Source organism: Larus michahellis, chromosome 4 (assembly GCF_964199755.1).
Source record: "Larus michahellis chromosome 4, bLarMic1.1, whole genome shotgun sequence".
Classification (NCBI taxonomy): Eukaryota; Metazoa; Chordata; class Aves; order Charadriiformes; family Laridae; genus Larus; species Larus michahellis.
In genome coordinates this window covers 81872346-81887279 of record NC_133899.1, presented here as the reverse complement: position 1 = coordinate 81887279, position 14934 = coordinate 81872346, and the positions used below count along the sequence as shown (strand labels likewise).

The following is a 14934-nucleotide window of genomic DNA, read 5'->3' as shown; positions in this document are numbered from 1 at the left end:
TACATTCTAATTGTAATGTAGTTTTTAGAATGAAAAATGTGGAACTTTACCAGTCATAGAACGTAGAATCGTCATCTGAAGATGACAGCAGTTTTGACAAAGTCATATGCATAGGAAGTTTCTTGAAATCTTCTATTTAAGCCAGTATTTACTGCATATAGAGAGCATAAAGTGGTGGATTTTCTCTCTTCTAATTGTTTGAACTGTGAAATAGTTTTATTTAAATGCACTTTATTTTAGAGCTGTACATAATACCCCAAGACTGCTTTCTGGAAAGAGTCTACAGAGTATTTCCATTCTCTTATGTAAGCTAGTGTGGTGAGACATTAAATGAAATCCCATCAAATAAACTTTCTCCATCTTTAATTACAAGTTCATCTTTTTCTGTTCCTTTTGTTTTGAGTCCTCCAGTAGCAGAATCATGAGCTGTTTGCTGCTGCCACTAATACTTAATTTGGAGAAAGCGCTAATGAGTTAGAGAGATTTTCCATTAATCCTATATTACAGAGAAAGATTGACTTTAGTTTTGTTTTATTATCTGGTTTTTATTTCCTCTAATAAAAATGGCCAAGATAGTCCACATAGCTCTTTACCTTCAGAGGTACAGAGAGTATTTTGGGGATTTATGGCGGTTTGGTTAGATTCCTCATTTGGTAAAGTGATCAAGTAGGAGGAGGGGGGAAAAAAAAAAAAGGCAGTCAAAAAATACTTTTTTTTGCATGGAGTATCATGAGTGTTGAAATAACCTTAAAGAAGTTTTATTTCACAGTGAAGAAGAGCAAAAAGCTGTAGTGAATATACAATATCTTTAAATAATTTCTTCCATAGAATTGTATAGAAGAAACTGAGATCTCACACCATTTCTCTCACAAATTTTTTTCTGAAATCTTTTCTGTAATAACCTGGTCCCATACTTACTATTTAAAGCTATACACTCAGGAAACTGTGAGTCCCTGGATCTAAGCAGCGTGAGGATTTTCTTAATGTTCCGGACCTGAATTAAAAATTAAAGTAACCTGACTGTTAACTTGCAAAAACCAGCTGTTAATGCATAATAGAAAAAGAATTTTGTTTTTCCCAGATCTAATCCTCAGGTTCAGTGATGGCCCCCTTTGGTATGTCCCATTAGATACAATTCTTTGGCAAAAGTACTTATTTTGATATAAAACTATTCATACAAAACGCAAACTGATGTGTTGTGCAGAACATAAGATCAGTAGACAAACTTTGCCATGATTAGTTAAAATTAAGATTAACACTTCAAGGTTCTGTTTGGAATTTGAGTAATAATTAAACTTTTTGGAGCATTTTTCAGCTTCTCTAGAGGTTTTCAAAACTATGTCCTAGACTATAGTGAGTATGTTCTACCTGGCATGAACCCGTGTAGGAACAATGTTATCTATCAGTATTTTTAAATTAAGAAAAATGTATGTCATTTTCCTACCCCATTAACATCTCTATAACCGTTTGGAAGGATTCCTGCTCTAGAGTTACACTAAACTAATGTTCCTCTTCCCCCGATTTGGGGAGAAATAACATCAAATCCTGCTGCTTTACTTTTCTCCTTTGAACTTCCTGCTTTCTTATGCATTATCAGTTTGTAAGTTCTCTTTTCTCTGGGTTTCCCTTTACTGTGATCTCTGATAGAATGATTAAAGTTTTGTTGCTTAACACAGCATATTGCAGTTCTGTCTCTGATAAGTCCAGAGGAATGTACAAACTAAAATTAAGGTCATTTGGGGAATTATTTGTTTTTTATTAAAATACCTTCAGGAAAACTGGTATGTTTGCACTGTCAAACTATGTCATGGCCTTTTCTGCTGAGTTGCTTGTCAATTTTATTTAATTACCATATACAGTGTAGTTTACACACACATACACGCACACACTTCAAGCTGCATTTCATTTTTCTGTAGGCAGAGCACAAGTATTCCAATACTGTTGCTTAAGTGTGCAATACCAATACCTCTGCTGTAACTGTGATTGTGCTTATGCTTTCCAAAAAATGGTGAAGTAGTCTTTGCGGTATGTACTTTTTTTTATTGTTTCCATTATCAGATTACCGTGTCTAATGCCAGCAGGATATTAAATATTCTGTCACCTAGCCTTGTTGAAACTGCACACTTTTCTTGGTGGCCAGGAATAGACAGGAGTCGTGAATCTAATAGTGACAGAGGTTTTCATTTGCATCTGCATTGGTATTACAGTGCAAGTGGTATTCCAAATTGACTTATCAGTAAGAAAGCCTGTAGTAAATCTAAAAATGTTGTAGTTATATCAGGCAAATCTATATTTTACCATCTATGCTTGCTATAGCATTTTGATGGGAAATTATGATGGGATTTCATGTCACAATATTTTATTGTTTAATGTAATTCTTGTTGCTTCAAATGAAATAATAAAAAGAAGTTAGGCAACATCACAGTTTCTTTGTGAAAGGACTGTTGTACATATGAAATGTTAAGTTTCACTTTATTTACCTAACACAGAGCAAAGGACTAATGAAACAATTACCTGTTGTTGCTAAATAGCATTACTGTCCATGGCCCCACAGAGTGCAGACACCAAGTGTTTGAGGTGTATAATTAATTAGAAAGATGTATTTTCATGTGAATCCTGCAGATGAAACCAAGAAACTGAGTAGTCAGAGAAGCATACTCATAGAGGTGACGGTGGTAAGATTCTGTAATGGTCGTCTTACGGTCAATGCTCTAGCCTTGATGTGTTTTAAAATATTCTTGGGAAAACAGTAATGGGTCTAATGGATCTTGTCTTAATGTCTTTGCTTGCATAAAGATTAGTCCAGGGTATTTCTACATATATCTAATTAAAATAACAAGAAACAATCACCCTGTGTACAGCATGCTGGGATGTCTGGTGAAATTTCAGAATTCCAGCTCCTGAAGTCTGGTAAGTCATCTGTTGTGAAACTTGATCAGGCAGGATTTGATCGCACTCTAACTCATAGCTGGTGGGATTAAATCCATAGACAGGAAGTCAGTACTGGTTGCATATTTGTGGCCTGGAGAAATAATTGAATTTTTCTAGAAAAAATAGTCACAATGCTTTTTAAAAATTTTAAATATTGGACATGAGCTATTAGCAAAATGTGACTCACCAGTGACAGCGGACTTTGGTGTGTACTGTTAATGTCACAAACCCAAACACATCTTTTGCTTCTGGGTTAGGAAAAGGTTTTAGTTTACCATTAGTAATACTGTTGGAATTTTGTTTAAAATTGAAACAGTATAAATAAAATGTATTTATGCATGAAGATAAAAGAATTTTTCCATGGGTTTTTGCTACAGATGACCCATGCTTATGTGGTATGTGGTCATTTTTTGTGTGTGTAAAATAGAAATGTAGTATTCCCTGGTGCTGGGGAAAAGAGGTCTTTTTCTACACGTGGGAGGAAAGGGCAAGATGAAAAGGACGTATTTTAATCATATTTTCATTTTATTAACTCATCTAGGAAGACAATTTGATGATCATATAATTGGCGTTGTCAAATTCACAGGATTTGGATAGCCTGTTTGAATTACGTCTCTTTGCTAAGGTGGCAAGATGTCCTGTAGACTACACTACATTTCTTGAAGGTTTAGTATGCAGGGAGATGATGATCAGTGGCAGGCACCAGTTTCAGCCTGTCCACTGGCCACCAGGCAGGGGGGAGCAAAAGCTCTTCCTCACTGCTATTCCATGCCAAGTGACAATCGGAGTCCACTTCTCCATCTTCCCTCCCTTTTCAGCTAAGGTGATGTTTGGCACTCTGAGCAAACATTCTTTCTTGTATCCCTCAACCGTTGCAGAACCTGAATGCACAAATTATACAATTTTCTCACTCTCAGGGGATCTTTTTCAAAATTTTATAATTAAAATCTTATGCTTAAACTCTGTATAATCATCTGTGTTCCCACACCTTTCTAAGGATATTCTACCGCATTACATAGTAGATAGTAATGTACTTGCAAATTTTTGTTATTAGGCATTCAGGAGTGACAGTTCTGATCACCTGTGTTTGAATAAAGGAAGTGGCATAATAAAAATATACTATTCTGAAAATAAAGTTTGTTCTGTGTAGAAATTATGAATGGACTTCCGTATTTTATAGATGAGCATTTCTTTAAATTGCAGTAGCCAAAGTAGTAGTATTTTTCAGAATTACAAGTCTTTCATTTAGATTTCTGTGTCATTTGTTGTTTGTAATGGCCTGATGTACACTTGCATATTGCTGATCTAGTTTCAGCAAAAATATCCCAAAGGCCGTAAACTGTCTCACAGATCCCATTAAAATTGACATTTGTCATTTAGCACAATGCAGTGAGATGTACTGAAGACTGCTTCATAATTTTTATGTGATTAATTAGGTAATTCTTGGGAAGGATGGAGGGAAGGATTGATTTTTATTTCTCTTTTATTTTAATGATTGTAAGCCACCAAATTTTGAATAAAATTTCAGTTGGATACTGATGCTAATTTTATTCTAGAACTTGCAATGAAACATCAGAGAAACAGACTAGGGCTAACTGAAATCCTTACGGTATGCTATTGTTTAACTGTTCGTCTGCATATCTGCCCATTTGTCATTTGTACTCCGTATGTCTATACCTTTCTCTATTGAGAAGGAAAAAGAATTACATAAAATAGGAGAACAGTTTTATTAAGTGTTTTTAAAAGATTATGAAAATTTGGTAGTCATTTTACTTAAAACTTCTGCATATAGTATAGAACATTTATTCAAGTCATTTTAGGAATTATCCTAGAAGCGTTTTTGAGATTAAAAAGATCTTAGTCTGTATTTATTGGAAAAGGGTTTTGTTTAAGTTTGTTTAAGTTTTTTTAATAATCTTCAAGATGAGTACAAAATTGTGACTTAAGAAAAAAAATTGAAGTTAATGATAAAACGTGAAACGGGAAGTATTCCATGTTAAGACACCAATATAAATAATTCTAATGTTTTCCACAGTGAAATATATATGCTTTTTTGCTTAGCATAATAATAAAATGAAATCGAGTGTATGCGTCCCTAGCTGAACTGAATTACCAAGTTTCAGTAACAGTTATGAGAGATGTTCAGTGGAAGAAAGCCTTTAGTCCTTGAAATGCCCACTTTACTCCAGATTCCATTAGGTGTGTGAGGGATTCCCAGTTATAAGGGCTTTCTCTGAAGATTAAAGAGGAAATGCTAGAGAAATCCAGAGTAGTTTGTCGAATTTAACTATTACCATCAAATGTTTTTCCAAGAGAGGCCCATTTCAAGGTTAATTATGTAACAGAAGCGTCATGATTTGAAACGTGCTCTCTGTTGTACAGCATCTGCTACAGCGTCACAGAGAAGCTACCTAATGAAAGGCTGATGTAGAAATCTATGACGATGGGTGAAGAGTTGATTCCATTTTTTGTCTTTATCAGGCAAATTTTACATCTAATATCAGCTGGAATAATTGGAATATTGGTCCTACCGTACTGTGGAAAACAGTGGAAAATTTGGTACTAACATTATCTCTGTTACTTGATAAATAATATATGTTAGTCTTTATTTTAGAATGTGTGTAAACACCAGGGAGTTGCATAAAGTTATCGAATGATACAATTAATTTTGAAAAGCAAAATTAGTGGGTTTTTTCCATTTAACCTGAGTATTTCTGCACACTGCAATAGGCCCGGGTAATTCTTATAAACGTTAGCATGCTGTTAACCTTCTATAAAGCTAGAAAGACTTTCTGTAATGCATTAGCTTTCTAGACTGAATTATTTTCATTCTTACATCCAGTTACTGTATTTCCTTCTAAATGTTTCTGTTTTACTCTGAGGTACTTGGGATGAAATCACTTCTACTTTAACATTCTCCACTCTTGAATTGCTGGCTTTAATTTAGGAAACTCGCATCCTGAAAGACTTCTTTTATTGTCTTGGCAAGCAGTTTTGTCTGCTTCCATTAATTTTCTTCTTCTATCTCTATTCTGTCAGTTTTGATACTATCTTAGTCTATGGAAATGTTTTTGTGACTGAAATTGTATTAAATAACATTATTATGCTATTTTATTATCCATTCTCAGAATGGTGAACCCTTTAATGTAGGAATTCATTAAGTTGCCTCCTTAAAAAACAGCAAGAACATGCCTGTATCATATAGTGGCTACTATGGAAGAAGCAGAACCACAAAAGAAAATGGATGTAGGCAGAATTTAAGCGATTCCTATTTTTTTACATAACTATTCTAAAACACACAGCAGTGAATTTGAGGACATCACACAGGAGAGAAGAAAGCTTTTTCTGCAGTACTTCAAATGAAGTAATAAGTATCAAAAGAACAGATGTTAGCTTTCATCGTTGGATTTTGCTGTTCTTTAACTATGAGAGCCCTAATGCTTCTTTATATCAGCAGAGATTGTAATGTTTCAACTCCAGATATCAGTCTGGCTTGTTAGGAAAAAGTGCATGGTAATGTTGATAAGAAGCGTAAAAGGGCATGATAGACAAGCCCTCTTTTGCGGGGGTAGGGTTAGATGTTGATCCTTTCAGGTGATTCATATTTTGTAAGGAAAAAAATACATGTTTACCCTTTAGGTTGAGGTCAGTTCCTAGACTTCTGACACTAGTGTAACGTAAAACAACATCATGCGTTATGTTTACAATATAGATAGATTTTTAAATCTTAATTTAATATATAAATTGCATTTCCATACATCGTCTTGTTCGATAGTTCTTGATTCAAAGATCTTACGCATTTTGCACAAGCCGACAGGCAAAAGATTGATTAAGGGTGTTTTACAATACTGTAAAGTGTGTTTATTAGCATTATTTGCATTACTGGAAAATCCAGGAGCCCTAATTATGGGTCAGAACTGCTGGTCTTGCTTTCATACAAAAGAACATAAAGATGAAGATCCTTATCCTCAAGAGCTTACAATATGAATCTGAAATAAGTAATAGTAGTTGAAGCCAGACAGTTTGAGGCACTGCAAGGAAGCTGTGGAGCAGTATTAGTCATCATTATTGCTGGTGATTCTCTCCACCAGTAGGTTAACTATGGCTGAAGCTTTTATAGGCACAACATAAAAGCAGTATTTTATTGAATTTTGAGAGAGGATGATGTGGTTACTTGGCAGGTGCTTATGAATATGAGTGGGGTCATGGAAGAGAATAGTAAGGTGAGGGTCAAAGTTCTGTCAGTATTTCCAAACACTCTCCCAGTCAAGGGTTTTTATTGCATCCATTAAAAGTTCCCTTCATATAAAGATTATAGTTCAGTAAATTATTTTTGTAAAAACAAACATACTTTTTAAGTTAAAACAGGAATCTGGAGATTCTTGTTAGCAATGATTGAGTGGGTTTGCAGTATCACTTGCAAAGACAGATGCCAAAATGTCATCTTTGATCCTTAAGATTTTAATTAGCGTACTTTGGTTTTGAATGGATACATAATGCATGTCTGTAGAAAAGATTTTATGTCTTTGCAGGTAGAGCGTGTCTCACTTCCAAAACTATTTTTAGGTGAAAAAAATAAATCTGGAAGAAATAAACCAGCAAAGTATAATATGACAGTTTAGCACATCAGTGGGAAAGACTAACTAGAAGATTTTTTAACATGTGTCTTTACAAGGAATTTTGGACATGAATTACTGCAGTAACTTGCTCTGTTGAAGAAGCTTGCTTTCCCAGAATGATAACATCATGAGTAACATTGAAGAGAACTTTGCAATCTGCAATTCCTTTCCTTAGTGGTTTGTGGGAGGAAGTACTTGGTCAGGAAAAAAAAAAAGGACAACCCCCCGGGCCCCCCCAGTTAAAATAAGAAGTAAAGATAAATGTTGTAGTAAATGTTTAGTTCTGTAACTGAGGAACTGATCCACTATCTCCCAGAATAAACAGAAACCTTTCCATTCTATTTCCACAAGCGTTGGATTACATAATTTGTAACTATGCCTGATTCCACTTGAAGTCATTTTCTAGCAATGATACAGAACTCTGGTTTGACCGTAACAATTTTAGTTTAGTTATAGCCCATCTCTTTACATTGTTGTTATTTCTAGGAAGGATTACAGTGTTACAGAAATACAGCTTCATTGAGAATTTTCACCATGAAAGAATTTCTGGTGGTTTAATTAAAATTTCTGGTAAAGCTTCGGACCTTAAAGTGAAGGAATGTAAATCTGAAGTAAGAGTCCCATGCACTTTCCATATCTGTAAGATCAACTTCACCTCCTGATCACTACATCCTTCTTCCAGTAGAATGGAACTTAATTTTCTGCATGAAAATACAAATCATTTTATTGAATTCAGTGTCATTGGAGCATTATTATCTGTTGTGATTCGTGCAGCATTATTTTATATTTCCAGAACAGAGCAAATGCTAACAGATGGTAAGGGAGATAAGTTGCTGATATATTTGTGTGTATTGCATGCTTTTGTGGGAATTTCTATGTTGCCATCCTGCATACCTCATCAACATTTTAAACTGGATGTTGCCAAAGAATTGGTGTGTCAGAAATGTTTGACAACATCATTGTTTTCATCCACATCCCTGCATTTTATTCACTTGCTGCTTCTTTATTCTTCATAATAGTTCCTACAGTTAAAATTCTTGTTAGGATCCTTTTCTTCACTTCCTCTGATTCATCACTGGGTTTCTGAACTTGTGAATACCACATCAGCTCTGTGTTGTTAGTTCAAAACGCTCCTGCCAGTAAGAATTTTCTAGTCAGATGTTGTAGTTCTCCTCTTCCTCGTGCACTGCTCATACCCTATCTGGATCTTATCATTTGGCTGAAGAGTTCCTCGCAATATCCTGCTCTGTAATACACTTGTATCTGGCCCCTGCACAATCCTTTTTTTTGCCTGTTGGTCAGACTGGATCTTGGTTTAATCTCTTGAATGACTTATCTCAGAGTGCAATACGTTCAGGTTTCTTGTCCTTACTTTCGGAATTCTTCATGATATTGCTCTTCCTGGTTTTGCCCATCCTTTCTTTCATCTTCTGAACCATGTAGTATAGAAAATTTGTATTGCCAAGGTGAGATCTACTACTGTTATAATTTTTTTTATTAATTTGCAATTTATATTCTGTATTGTACCCTTGCATCTTTCTGACTATTTTGCTCATCCTGTTCTTGAGGACAACTTGAAGACTATTGTTTTAATAGTTTCTTCAGATAAGGGAGCACTGTATATTGAGAGAACTTCAGAGAGAATTCTACCACTGAAGACAGAGAAAGCTGCCATAGGAGAAGGAAAAGTAATTAAATAGTAAAATGAAGTCACAAAAGAACTTTAAAAGAATTAGTTTATTACCCTTTAGGGGATTACTTAGATGCTGTATTAATTGGGCTTTAAGTTTCTTATCAGGTCATCAATAATTCTACGAACCACTATCTGGGTATAAATAAAAACATAAACTTTTGAGATTTACAGAGTTTATTTGTTTCTGAGTGTAGACCTGGTTAACAGCTTTGTTGCTGGGGGTAGAGTCAATACCACCGTTCCCATGCAGTGACACAGGTGCACACTCACTGCTGAGCCACCTAATGCCAAAGCAATACAGTGGCATTTTACAGGATTTTCAAAATAGCTGTGTCACAGTTTTAGAAAGTCTTCAGATGGATTCAACACTGCAACCGAGAATTTGTGAAATCTGTAACTTAACTAATGGATTTAAACCTTGGTCAATAGAGTTGTGGTAATCTCTATAATGAAATTAGCTTTTTAAAAAAATACTTTAATATACAATAGACGGGGGGAAAAAAATCAGCATATTCCTTATCCACTTCTTGGAACTTGTTCTTAGAACTGAGAAGTTCTGGTATGAAAATGTCTTCTCTCTTTCTTTTTTGTGGGTTCTGAACATCCTTCGTTCTAGATGGTTTTGGTTTCCTTAGTCTATTCCATGCATAACAGAACTTTGTAAATCTTGTTGTTATCTCATTGGAGAAAGGAGAAGTATGTTATTGTGCATTATTTAAAGTTACGTGCAACTTCATATTAGCATATATCTGTCTTGTTACTTCTGCGTAGAAATCTGAGATTTTGTGTATGGCTTTAAGTAATGTATAGTAAACTATACACTATCTTCAGGAATCTGGGATTAAAGATCATGAGTAGTTAGATGTTTAAGTCACTTTTGCCAGAAAATGTATACAATAAATAAAGCTCCATCCAGAATTACATCCCAATTTTGCAAAATTCTGGAATTCTATTGCCCTCTGCTGGTTTAGTGTACCTGTCTGATTTGGTAGCGCTGAATTGCAAGTGAATTAGCCTTTCTTTTCTTTTTCATGGTGAAATAATAGTAGATAAACAGTCTAATGAACCACTCTGATACTCACACTTTGAAGTATTTTAAAATATAAATCAACCTTGAGTCCAATCTTGTTTGGTGGCTTGCTGAAGGTAAGAGAGGTGGCAAATTGTTTTCTTGTTTGTTGGTGAGTTTTTCAAGTTGGGGAAGAAGCTTTATTTAGTATTTTGTCTTTTTTTTCTAAATTACTAAAAATCAAAATTTAAAGAAAAATAACGGAAGCTTCATAGTTCTTACTTTATACTTTTATGAACTTTCCCCACATGTGGGTATAATTTCATATTTTAGACCAAATGGGAAAAACATTTATTAAATTGAATTTTTTGACTAGTGGTAGGTAATCCATGTAGTGCTCAGTCAGACTTGAAAACATATTCATATACACTTACACTTTTTGAGTATGTGCGTGCTGTGATAAATATTGATGTATATGGATGTTGTTATGCAGTGTTGTCTGCAAGTAACACATAGATAAGCCTCACTCCTGCAGGTCAATCTATGTAGGTTAATCCTGTGGGACTTTGAAGTTTTTTTGAATTTATCAGGTATCTGTGTGGGCACAACATAGATCTGAATGCAGGACTGGCTCATAGAATATGTTCATATGCAGAACTTAGTTTCCATCACCTTGGGGAGGGTCAGCGCGTTGCCTACAGCAAGTGGTACGTGTTCATGATATGGAATAGATGGTAGTTGACTGAACGTCTCTATAAACAGCTTCTAGATGGGACGTAGCCCTTTTAAGTAGCAGTGTCACTATGTCCTGGATGATCTATAAGCTTACTCTTGCAGACTTCCAGGGAGAACCTTAATCAACACAGAAGTGCTGTGATCTCCTTCGGTATGCAAAGAAGATCGGTGGTAATTTCACAGGTGTTGCAATAGCTTTCTCCCAGAGGTCAAGCAGATAACCCATAGCACAGTGACTCCTTGAGCAGATGAGGAGGAACCTATTCTTTGCATTCAGCAGCAACCTCCTTTTCACCTCTTTTCCTTCCTGTTCTCACCAAAAATATCCAAACCAATAACCCAGGATACAAGTTGGAGACAGAAATCCCTTTTACTTCTGAAGTAAACTGGATTTCTCAAAAAAATAGAGTACTGTTGAGTTTGCCCCTTCATTTCCATAGCCAAGAGACATGCAGCCAAAATCCTGTGAGAAAAGATCTTTGCTGAGATAAACTTACTTTCTTCTTTAAGCTTTTGTGGTGTAAAGGATAATGACTGATGAGTGATCAGCACAAAGCATGCTTTTCTTTTCCATAAACAAGCAGTCTAAATAATATGTCATAGAGAAGCTCTTTGGGGACATGCACCTCACAGTAAGTTTGGGAGTCTTGCAGTTGGTGCACATTTTTTACTGACAAGTATTATTTTAAGAATCAGAAGTATCCAGTGTTGGGAAACGGAGAAAAAGTTCTAGGCGGGTATTATCCAGTGCCACTCAGTAAGGTGGAAATAATGGAGAGATAATTCCTGAATTCAGGAAGTTGCATATAGTCACACGTAGCAAGTCCCAAATCTACCTTGTGTTTTCACAAACTGTAGAATGTATTTCATTATTTTGCTTGGGTAATGTCTGTTTCATATGTAATTTGGGAGGAGAGTGTTTGGATTTTTTAAGTGCCATTAGTCTATTGAAAGAACTCGGTGTCCTTTGCAGAACTTAATTCATTTTGTGTTGGTTATTACAACTTACACCTCAGTGCTCATTTAAGCTATCATACAGACAGCTTTAGAGTAAGGACTTTATCAGTTCAGAACTATTTTTATTGCTTTCTTCAGGGTTTTTTTTTTTTTTAAGCTATCAGTCCTTAAATCCTCCCTTATAAGTACGAAATCCTTTCACTGTCCTATGTTCATTCTGTCTGGCAAAAATGAATTATCAGGACAAGAAGAAAAAGCATAAATATAAGTATAGTTTAGCTGTCCTATGGAAAGATAGGTGAAGGTTTGTTTTATATATGTAGTATTTAATAAAAAACCCTGAACTACTTTTTTAATTAAATTGGAGAAATCCCAAGCAAATTCTTGAATACAACAGTAAACACTGGGGCCCTTTTGATGTATTAGGTTAGTTTCCATTCTAGTCAAACGGGTTGACTAAGCATTCCCAGGGTAGAAAACAAAGACACTGCAAGCTTCATGGAATGCTTATATTTGTACCAAATTTTTATTCCATGGATTTTGATTGCATAGGAGCAGTTGTGTGCTTCTTAAGGTTGGTATTCCTATTGCTTTTCCACAAACAGTCTAGCCAAAACAAGCTGAGAATCCAAAATTATTTTGCTCAAAATAACTGGCAGAGCTGAGCCTGGAACTACAAGTCCTGACTTTGATTCTGTGCTCTGGCCACTATCAGATTTTGCCATTTGTTTCAACACATGCAGGTGATGAGAAGGATAATGTTTATGATCGCTTAGCTTTTTGATGGATTTTTCTGTCATCCGTTTGTAAACAAACTATTTTCACTTTGCTTATGAGTGACTGTCAGAGTTGATTTATGTTGTTATATTTGAACATAAATCTCCATCATTTAAAAATTCTGTTTTGTACGTGGCTGTTAATGGTTTTAAATTATGAGCACAGGAAGAGCATCTAAAAGCCTCCCAGCTTTCCTGTCATGTTTATCCCCATGTGAAAATCGTTTGTTTCATTTTTATTTCTGTAACACTATTACTATGGTCCCAGGGTTATGAGTTTAAACTTCCTTTTGGGTTTGTGCCAATCACCCCCTCTTTACCTAGTCTACAAAATTAACCTGATTTGGGGGCAGGCATCAAAGGCAGCTGGACAGGATGATAGTGAAATCACTTTTTTATGTGGCATTCACTACACAAGTTGGCATGAGTTAATTATACCAACTAGCTAGGCTTGAACAAACATTTACCTTTTCCTTTTTCCCCCTTTTTGCCCCCCTTTTGCCCCTTCTGACATCATACTCCCTTTTTGCAGCTGTGTTGTGACTGGGAATTACTGACAGTGAAAAAAATAAAGACTAAATCAAAGTGCAAGTCCTGGCATGGCTTTAGCAGTAACTATTGCTTTCAAGATGTGTTGTCCATTTTTATATTCCAAGATACCTGTCATCCCCATTCCCCTGTAACACAAGTTTTGTGCATCTGAATTTTGAGTTAGGTGAAATGATTGGGCCAGATCCCTTCTGTGGGCCCTGTGTTTAATTACCACAGCTGAGGAAATTAAGCCATTTTAAGCTAGCTGTATACACAGCTACCAATGGTGAAAAACATGAAATGTCTCCAGCTCTTAAAGAATACAGATTACTGTAAAGGAGGTAGCTTTACAGGAAGATAGAGGTAGTCCTTCTGCATATTTTTTGTTTTAACATTTTCTCATTTTTTTACAATTAAAAGACTCCATTTCATGTACAGTTAGCTGCCCTGCTAGTTAACAGGTTTGACGTAGTCATGAGTTAGTGTATGTTTTGTATGCCTGAGATATTTTCAAGAGATGCCCAGCAGTCAATACAAAGATCAGTAGGCCACTATTTGAGCTGTCCCGTTCTGTGATTTAACAGCTAGATCAAGCATGGGAGCCATTACTGTGCGATCAGTTATCATTTCCTGTGAGCTACCGTAAACTGCATCACAACTGAAACCTGAGAATCTGTTAAACCAGCTATCTTCTGTTTCAATCTGCATTGAATAAACAAAGTCACATTTAATGTAATTTGAATCTTCCACACATTTAGATTTCTTAACAGGTTGCCAAGAAATTTTGATGAAATTCTGCATGATTAAATAAAAATTGTATTTCTCACTTTTTGATGGTTAATCATAAGGAGGTATTTCAGTTGGGTAAATTTTAGTAGCATGGCACATGATCAGAACTTTTAGTTCATGATGTACTTGGAAGAGCATAGTGTGGAAAACATAGTTCGAAGAATTGCAAAACCATAAATCTGTAAACCAGACTTTAAAATTTTCAGTTGTAATTTTCTAGCCTTCCACTTAAATGCCCGGGTGCCTACTAAGGAAGTATTATAAGTACTGGTTGTCATGTGCAATTGTACAATTATAAATATTAAATCGAGTAATATTCATGCTCTACAAGAAAGTGATTTACAACATAATTATTAAAGTAAAATTTACCTTCTAGAAATAGCATATATTTCAGGTATGGGTAGTATTCTGAGTGAAAGTCATTAATGAGGCACTCTGTAATGTACTTCATTCTTCAGTTCTACTGCAGAAATAATCATAAGCTGGTATTTAGATTACCTGCTGCTTTGCTATATGCAGTATACAATACCAATTTTTTTGTGGCCTTCTTTTTTTCAAAAAGTAAAAACGTATGATATAAGATTTAATTCTTCATGATTCAGGTAATTGAAATAAATTTCCGTTCATTGTATATGGTTATCAAGAATATTAAAACAACTCACTTGGAGATTAGCACTACCTAAATAAATGGACGTAATTGGAATAAAAAGGTGTATTCATAGTGAGTAATGCTGGCTTGCTTTGCCACCTTACAGGGATCCAGACCCTTGTAACTTCAAAGAACGTACACAATTTAGTACTCTTTCAGGAGCTTGATTCGGGTCATGCAGTGCAGTAGATAACAATAAAAGAACAGTTTATCTAATCTTCTGCTGTTGCAACAAATGCAGCTTA

General features: G+C 35.2%; 1 protein-coding gene across 4 annotated transcripts in view; it reads left to right on the top strand.

The window, feature by feature from the left end:
- SBF2 (SET binding factor 2) overlaps positions 1–14934 on the top strand; it is a 269535-nt gene that overhangs the window by 193984 nt on the left and 60617 nt on the right. The window lies entirely within an intron of this gene.